Genomic DNA, 8,302 nt, shown 5'->3' with positions numbered 1-8,302 from the left:
CGGATCGAGCCTGCAACCGAGGCCCATGCCCTTGGCTGGAATCGAACCAGGGACCCTTCAGTCCGCAAGCCGATGCTCTAACCACTGAGAAAAACCAGCCAGGGTGAAATTAGTGATTTTTTTTAGATTAAAACTTCCAGAATATTCCATATATTCCATAGTCACAAAGTTTATAACCTTTAAATAGTGACAACTAGGTTTCCCCCCCTTCTAATAGGAGTGCTTGTATTGACGTTTGATAACCGAACATCTTCCCTCTCACCGCCCCTCCCTGTGCTCCCACCCGGTCTTCACTTTTGGCCATTACAGAGCTGGAAGGTCAGGTGGGGGTCGGCAGCGATCCTGAGAAAGGCAAGCCGCACGCCCGCAGGAAGACACAGGCAAACACCGATGGTTTCTGGCGGGGTGACGTGTGGGGCATACACCCACACACCGCCGTGTGGACTTGCCGTTCCCACGAAATGAGTCTTTCATGGTGGGAAGGGAAGACTAACTCATTGGATCGGATGTCTGTCGGCATTGTTCAGGGGGAAAATGCCAGAACCTACCCGCAAATAGTCATAACACGGCATCAGCTGAGAAGCGCTCCTTTGTCTGCCTCGGCTTTTCTTCACCTGATTCCCTGCTGTCCTGGTGCCCATCTACACAGGTTTCAAGTTTCATTCACTCATTCGCTCATTCATTCACTCATGCATTCCTTCATGCATTCATCTGATATTCATCCAGTGTCTTCCATCCACGTGCTCTGGATACACAGACAAAGAACCCAGGGCCCCACCTTAAAGAGCTCACATTTGGGACCAGGAATGGGAACAGAAAAGCAAACCAAGTGCCCTTGTAAAGAGAGCTCAGGGAGCCCTGGCAGCTCAGCGGACAGCAGGCCACCAGCTCAGCTTGGGATGGGAGGTTTCCAGGGTGAGCCGACACTGCCGATGGGTCTGACGGACGGTTAGAGCTCACCAGGGAGAGAAACAGCAGGTGCAAATGCTCAGGGGGGGAGTAGTGGGCTGGGGCCCTCTGCAGGGGCCCCTGCGGCACACACAGGCACACAGACTCCACAGCCAGTCCTCGCGGTGGGCTTGATGCAGCCGGGGACGCTCAGGCCGTCACCAGCTGACCCCAGTGGGCGCCACTCTGTCTTGGCCCAGAAGAGGCTTCATATCCTTTCTCTGGGGAAACAGGGACTTGGGGTTCTGATCTCTGAGTGCTTCCTGGCTCCCTCGAAACCCCAAGATTCTTCTTTCCTCTGTACCAAGTTACAGAAGCAACGGTGGAAACCGCAGTATTTTAAACCCGACCCTGAAACGCCAAAGCCGTCTCCCGACCCTTTTTGGTCTATGAATTAACGTCAAGGGAAGACAAATGGCAGGAACATCCCACCCTTTGAAAACCCTAAATTCTTTGATCAAAGAGGAATGTTTGGTAAACTTGCCTGGAGTTAGACTAATTGGTTTGGGAGCAGATAGGATCTCCCTGCCAGGCTCCGCTGCTAAATTAGCATTGGTCAAGGTGTTTGAAGTTCAGAGGAGAGAGGTTCTCAGGGGAGAAGCCCATTTGAGTAATTGGCATCACGTGGCATTTCCCAAACGGGCTCCGGCATCCAACCCTCCTGGAGAGATGAAAGAGACGCTTCCCCTATAACTGATCTGGCTCCCCTGCCCGTGGAGACGCTCTGGGAGCCTGGAGAGACAGGTGGAGACTTTTATGGACGCTTCCCTTGGAAACGAAGTGTTCAAGGTGCGGAAAGAGAAAGCAGTTTGGTGGGGAGTTTTCTCCAGGGGTTGGGCCGCAGAGGGACTGCTGCACTTGGGCACTGTTGACCTTGGGGGCCGGTCACTCTTTGTCTGGGGGCTGCTCTGGGCGTGGTGAGACAAGTGCAGCATCCTGGCCTCTCCCCACGAGATGCCCAAAGCACACCCCCTTCCCTGTGTGACAACTAAAATGTCTCCAGACATTGCTGAATGTCCCCTGGGGGGTGAAAATCACCCCGGTTGAGAACCACTGGGCTAGACCGATAAAAATCTGTTCTTTGGCTCTAAGCAAAGTTTGGTATGTGTAACTTCAGTCCAGAAAGTTCCTTTTCCAGACTCCTCCCTTCTCTAGCTGGTGGCTGTCCCCCTCCTCGGTGCTTGCAGTGTTAAGACGGAGATTTGAATGACGATTCTCAGTGACCAGTCTGTAGTGTTGTGGCCCCATTCAGAGTTTCGTCCCCTTGTTCCTGTGACCTCGGGCAAGATGTGTCTTCTCCCGGGACCTCGGTTTCCCCACCTGTGGGGGACAGAGGACACCCATCCCATTGGCGTGGAGGGGGTTCAGTGAGCTACCGTAGGCGGCGCCAGGCACCCCGCTGAATAGTAACTAATCGCACCGTGTCTACACTCCCCTCTCCAGCCGGGGAGGCTGGGCCATTCCCAGGCATGAGAATCCTCACTGCCGCTGAGGCCCGCTGCTGGTGGCTGAGCACAGTCCCAGCTCCCGCATGTGGAAAGCGCCCGAGGCCATTGCCTTGGGGACAGGCGCACGGGGCTCCGGGGAAGGTTGTGGGCCTCGGCATCAGCCAGGCCGCACTCATCCTTTGGCCCCACCCTTGCCAGCGGGGTCCAGGGCCGGGTCACTTCCCTCTCCTCCCCCGAGAGAACAGGGTAACCCCCACTTCACAGGTCTTGCTGAGAATGAAGTGGGGCGACGTAGGTAAAACTTCCCACCCAGTGGGTTCATGGGCGCTGTGAACGTCACATCCAGCTCAGGGGGACAGCCGGGCCCCGAAGGCAGGGCTCGGAGCCTGACACAGCTCGAAGCGCAGGCATCGCTTGGCTGGATTTGCCGGGAAATTCTCACCTCAGGTGCGACCCTGTGCGGCGTTAAACTGGACACAAGCGGGGAGCTGAGTCCATTAGCTGAGCGAGCACCTTGGTCTCCGGAACCACGACAGTCAGCACCGAGGAGTCCAGACGGCTGGTTTTCTTTAAGCGAGAGAATGTTCTCCCAAACCAGACCCCTCGTTCCCTGCCGATCCGGTGGCGCAGAGCTGGGCCCGTGGGGAGCAAAGGTGGCTGGAATCCCAGGCTCTCCCGGGGCCCGGGGCCCTCTTACTTGTGGCCCTGGCTCTGGCATTTGTCTTACTTTTCCTCTTACCCGAGATCCGAGGCCTCAAGGCCTGTCCTGCTACCTCCTGTAATCATTCAGGACGGCCTGTCTACGCCAGCCCCTGGGGGACCGCCGAGCACAAACTCCTGGGTGGGGGGCCTTAGGACGCTTGATGGAAACCATTCTTCTCCGGGCTTTTTGTCACCAAGTTGTGGAACAAACATTTACATAATTGGCATCTTTGTTTTTTACAGAGTGCTTTGTTCTTTCTTATTTACCTTTGCTTTTCTAATTATGTAAAATATGTGCGCAGTTCCAGGGAAGTTATTAGCTAAAGAGAAGAAAGGACTGTTTCAGGCAAGGTAACCGTCCCTTAGGGCAAGGGGGTCTTATCGGGCACCTGCCCCAGCCTCCTTTGGGGGGCTGGGGGAAAGGGAGGCCCGAGAAGGCCCGCGGGACAGAGCACCTCGAACTAGGAAAGTTGCTAAGTCACATTACGGGAGACGGTTGAAGCTACAGTCTAGGTTCACTGTCACGGGCACAAGCGGCTGCATTTGGGCCTGCGTTTTCCTCAGCAGCAACAGTAAGTCAAGGCACATTCAGAGGAGTCCCTCGCCCAGGCCCACGCCCCCCCCAGCCCTGCTCTTGTCCCCTGCTGTGGACAACCCTTTTAAAGTGGCGTTTGGTTTTCCCTTGCATTGTTTCTCTGTGAAAACTAAGCAAATTCATCCCTTTAGTCTATGTATACATTGAATGTGTGTCTATCAGATGTGCACATACACGTATCATATGATCTACGCATAAATGTCTATTTCATTTAAAATGCGCATGCTGCAGATGCACCGGGCTGCTTTCTCAGTATGTCTTGGAGATGTCTCCATAGCAGAATATAGACATTTTCTCTTTCCTAAAATCAGCACCTACAACCCTTTTATTCTGACTGACAAGAACACTGAGGCCCCAGAATCCCATCTGTGCACTGTGCCCAGCGCATGGGGGGGCCTGGGGGTCACGGGTTGGGCCCAGGCTTCTTCCTACTAGTGAGAGACAGGGCCCACTGAGTCCAGAGGTCTTTCCATAGCTGCCAGCTGGGGTCACATCTGTGCAGCCCCCACCCTGCCCCAGGCACAGGGTCAGAGCCCTGGGGACCTCATTCAGCCCCTGAGTCATGGGCTCAGCGACAGGCCCCAGAATGCGGGCTAGAAACTGCCTACCCAGCCTGTAAGTCTGCCAGCCCCACACAGACCGCAGCCCAGGGCTGGGGGAGGAAAGTGCACCGTCAGGGCCCACGGCCCCCACCTCTCCATGCAGACACGAAGCGTCTCAGACTCTGCCTTCAGGGCCAGGAGGCCGGGGCTCTTCCCAGAAGGGCTGTGGGGGGCAGGCATGGAAGGTGGGGAGACTGTGGGAGTGGAGCCCAGGGGACCTGGCTGGGGATCGAGGCTCCACCAACCCGTGCTGTGTGTGGCCTTAGGCAAGCCGCCTGACAGCACTGAGCCTCAATGTCCTCATGGGTCAAAAGGGGATCCCGTTCTGCAGATTTTATTGTGGGATTGGGTGAGGTTGGGTGAGAATTGAGACAAGCATTTCCCGAGCACAACGGGCTTGGTATAAATGGCAGCCACCACGTCTTCTAGTGTGGCACAAAGCCACGCAAAGGTGGAACACCAGCCAGTCGAAAGTCGGTGTGTGGGGTAGGGTGGGGGTGGGTGCGGGTCAGAGGACCCCCCTCTCCAGGGAGAGCTTGCTTCCCTGCTTGGGTACCACCTGACCTCAGGAAAGTCCCAGGCCTGAGTCTCAGCTTTTCTTATCTGTGAAATGAGACATCTCAAAAGTCCCTTCCAATGCTCAAGTAACTCCTTCGGTTCCAAGAACCATGATTCTCAAGCCCTCCTTGGGGGTCTGTCCCTGCAGAGAACTGTGGGCCAGCTCTGGGGTGCCCATATTTGGTGCCCACTGGCTGGGTCTCCAGGTGTGCGCCCCTCCCTGGCTCTTAGTCACCTGAGAGATGACGAAGTGTCTCTTCTGACTGCCAGGTGTTCTCGTAGCTCCTGCTTCCTGCTCAGGTCCTTGCCGCCTGGCTGCTCCGAGCACCTTGGAGACCCGGGGAGGGCTTTCGCCTCTGTGTGCCAGTAGGTCACAGACTTTATCTTTCTTTTTTCATAAGAAGGGAAATTATTGCTTGGAGGTAAAATTAAGACCCTAACACTTTGTCCCATAGGTTCCTTGTGGGGAATCAATGAAGGAAGAAAGAAAAGGCACAGTTAGCAGGGAGCTGGCCCAGGGCCAGGGGGCGAGGTCCTTGCAGGGCCAGGGACCTCTCTGTGGGCACTCAGCCAAGAGCTCGTGACACTCTATAGGGGGAGGGCCCACATTTTCCAGCCAGGAAACAGCCAGAGAAATTAAACTACTCTTGACGTCACAGAGAGTGAGTGGCAAATCTGAGATTTAAAAAAAGTGACTAGAGATTGTTGGCTCTTCGCTGTTTACAGCCCAGAGGAAGTGGCTTTCGTGGGCTGGACCCCATGCCTGCTCCAGGGGTCTGCTGTCCCAGGACACTGCTCGAAGGTTTGCCCTTGCTTGCCCCCCTCCTTTACGTGCCCCCCTCCTCCGTCAGACAGCTCCCTGCGCTAGCAGACCCCTCCGCAGACACACGCTGCAATTTCCAAGTCTACATGTATTTTTTTAATTTGCCAGATAAGTTGTGACATTATACGACTATCCTGCCTACCTTGCATTCTCTGTGCATCTAATATAGAAAAGAATAGTAAAGATTACCTTTTCTTTCTCAGTGTCAGGTGCTTTGCATGCATGGACTAGGCAGCCCAGGGGTCACAGCATTCACCCCACGTCTCACAGCTAATGGGGGCCCTGCTATGATCCAGGTGTCCTCAGACCCCAAGCCCACAGTCACCCCATGCTTCCTCTCCTTCCCCAGCAGAGAACCCTCGGAAGGCCCGGTTCCGCCTGCCCACCCCCCGCGCCCGGCTCTCCAGCCGGGACTTAATTACACCGGCAGAGGCTTCAAGGAGAGATGAAAGTGATCGGGGCCCAGAACTTTTCGCACAGGGGCCCCTGTCGGAAAGCTCTATCTATTAATCACCTATTCGCTTTTTGAAAGAGGATAATTGACTCTCCCAACACCGCTCAGGGGCAGGTGGAAACGGTCTTTCCTTTTTTTCTTATGAAGAAAGGAGCCTAGAGACATGAGCTGGGTGGTTTTTGTCGGGGGGAGATGGGTGTTTGAGCATGAACTAGAATGCAGGATGGCAACACCTCACTTTTCCTTTAAATTACCTGATCCTGGCCTATACCTCAGTTTCCCCTCGGACTGCATCTCAAACCTGCTTAAAGATCAGCTGCCAAGGGGAAACAGAATGTCACCAGCACTCCTCAGGGCTCAAGCATCAAGGCCGGTGGCGAGGGCCAGGAGAGGATTCCAGATTTGTCCCGAGTCCTCTCCCATGTCAGCCTGGGGTGACGATATTCACCTCCCAGGTTGCCAGGGGCTCCCGGAGAGAACCCTTGGAGAGTCCGGGCCCAGGGCCTCACACGTACTGTTTGCAGGCCTGTGAATGAAATCCGTAGGGAGAAAGCATGTCACAATTTTTTGTTGTTGTTAACACTCCTCCAAGGATATCTTTTCCTTTGTTTTTTTAGAGAGAGTGGAAGGGAGGCAAGAACAGACAGAGAGAGAGAGAGAGAGAGAGAGAGAAACATCGATGTGAGAGAGACACATTGATTGGTTGCCTCCCACATGCACCCGGACTGGGGCCGGGGATGGAACCTGCAACCCAGGTACATGCCCTTGACCGGGAATTGAACCTGAGACCCTTTGGTGTGCAGGCTGACGCTCTAACCACTGAGCACACCAGCCGGGGCAAAACATGTTAACTTTTTTAAATTATAGAAATTAACCTCTAGACATTTTTGGTTAAACTTTCTATGACTATATCTGCCCTTGTTTCTGCTTGTATAGAAATTAAATTTTTGCCTTTTCCTGCAAAACGATCTTTTATAGCCTCCTGGATCATGATAATAATACTTTGTACTCCTGCAGCACCTTTTATCCGGGCTCAAAGCACTTCATAAACTTTAATTAATTCTTGCAACAAGCCCCGTGAGGTAGGTAAGTACTATTATCCCCATTTTACAGATAAGGAGAGCGAGACATTGAGAAGTTAAGTAATTTGCCGAAGGCCCCAAAGCAGTTAGTCGCTGAGTCTGAACAAGACCGCAGAACGCCTGTCTCAGGCCTCGCTGGGCCCCGGGGCGTGATTGACGGAGCGGCCTCGATCAATTGCAGCAGCACCCGGGTTAAATACCTGTTGTACAGCTCGCAGGCATTATGGGGAGTTATTTAGGCTGACTCACAGGTTTCTCCCGTGGGTACTGGCCTACCTTCAGGTGAGCTGAGCAAAGCCTGCGGATCCACTTCTCAGCTCTGAATGCTCCTGCTACCAAATGTCTTGGCCAGTGGAGCCCCATCTCCCTCATACTTGGACTCAACCAAGAACCTGCTGTGTGGCAGGAGTCCCCTCCCCAGTGCCACTAGGTGAGAGGCAGACACGTGGGTGTGGACATAGGGCCTGAGCGACCAGGCTTCTCTCAGGTACCGCAAATCTGAGAGAAACTAACGCGGTTCTCCATTGGATTAGCTCTTTCAAAAAGAAGGCTTGTCACACACCACTTAAGTTTTAACAAGTTCAAAAGCATCAGCCCTTACCTTTCTCTCTCCTTCACCTGAGGCTCCCCTTCGGTCCTTCCTGCTCCTCAGGCCTCACCTCCTTTCAGGCTCCACCACTGAATCTCCATTTATTGTGGGAACCCCTTCCTGGGACACAAGGTGTTTCAAGCGGTGGACCCGCTCATTCAGAGCCCCGCCCCCTTGTGAGAGCAGACCACTGACCCTGGGACATCCCCCTCCTGGCGTCCCCCGCGCCTCTCAGCTCCCCCAGCTGGCACCCTGCGGTTTCTGAATTCGCAGCCTGTCGCAGGTCAGCCAGGCCGTCCCGCCCGTGACGAGGTGTGTGTGCTATTTGCTGCTGTGGCATCGAGGAACTCTGCCCGCCTCCCAGCCCCGCGCCCCTCCTTCATCAGGCTGTCTCTGCTCCTGCTGCTGGCGCCAAAGCCATGCCCTCTGCCCCTCTGTTCACATCCCTTCCTGCCCCGCGTTGCAGTTAGTACCGTGCCGAGCTCATCTCCCCTATGAGAT

This window comes from Miniopterus natalensis, chromosome 13 (genome assembly GCF_054644295.1).
Source record: "Miniopterus natalensis isolate mMinNat1 chromosome 13, mMinNat1.hap1, whole genome shotgun sequence".
NCBI classification, from domain to species: domain Eukaryota; kingdom Metazoa; phylum Chordata; class Mammalia; order Chiroptera; family Miniopteridae; genus Miniopterus; species Miniopterus natalensis.
The sequence above is the reverse complement of the archived record's forward strand: the minus strand, read 5'-3'. Positions refer to the sequence as shown.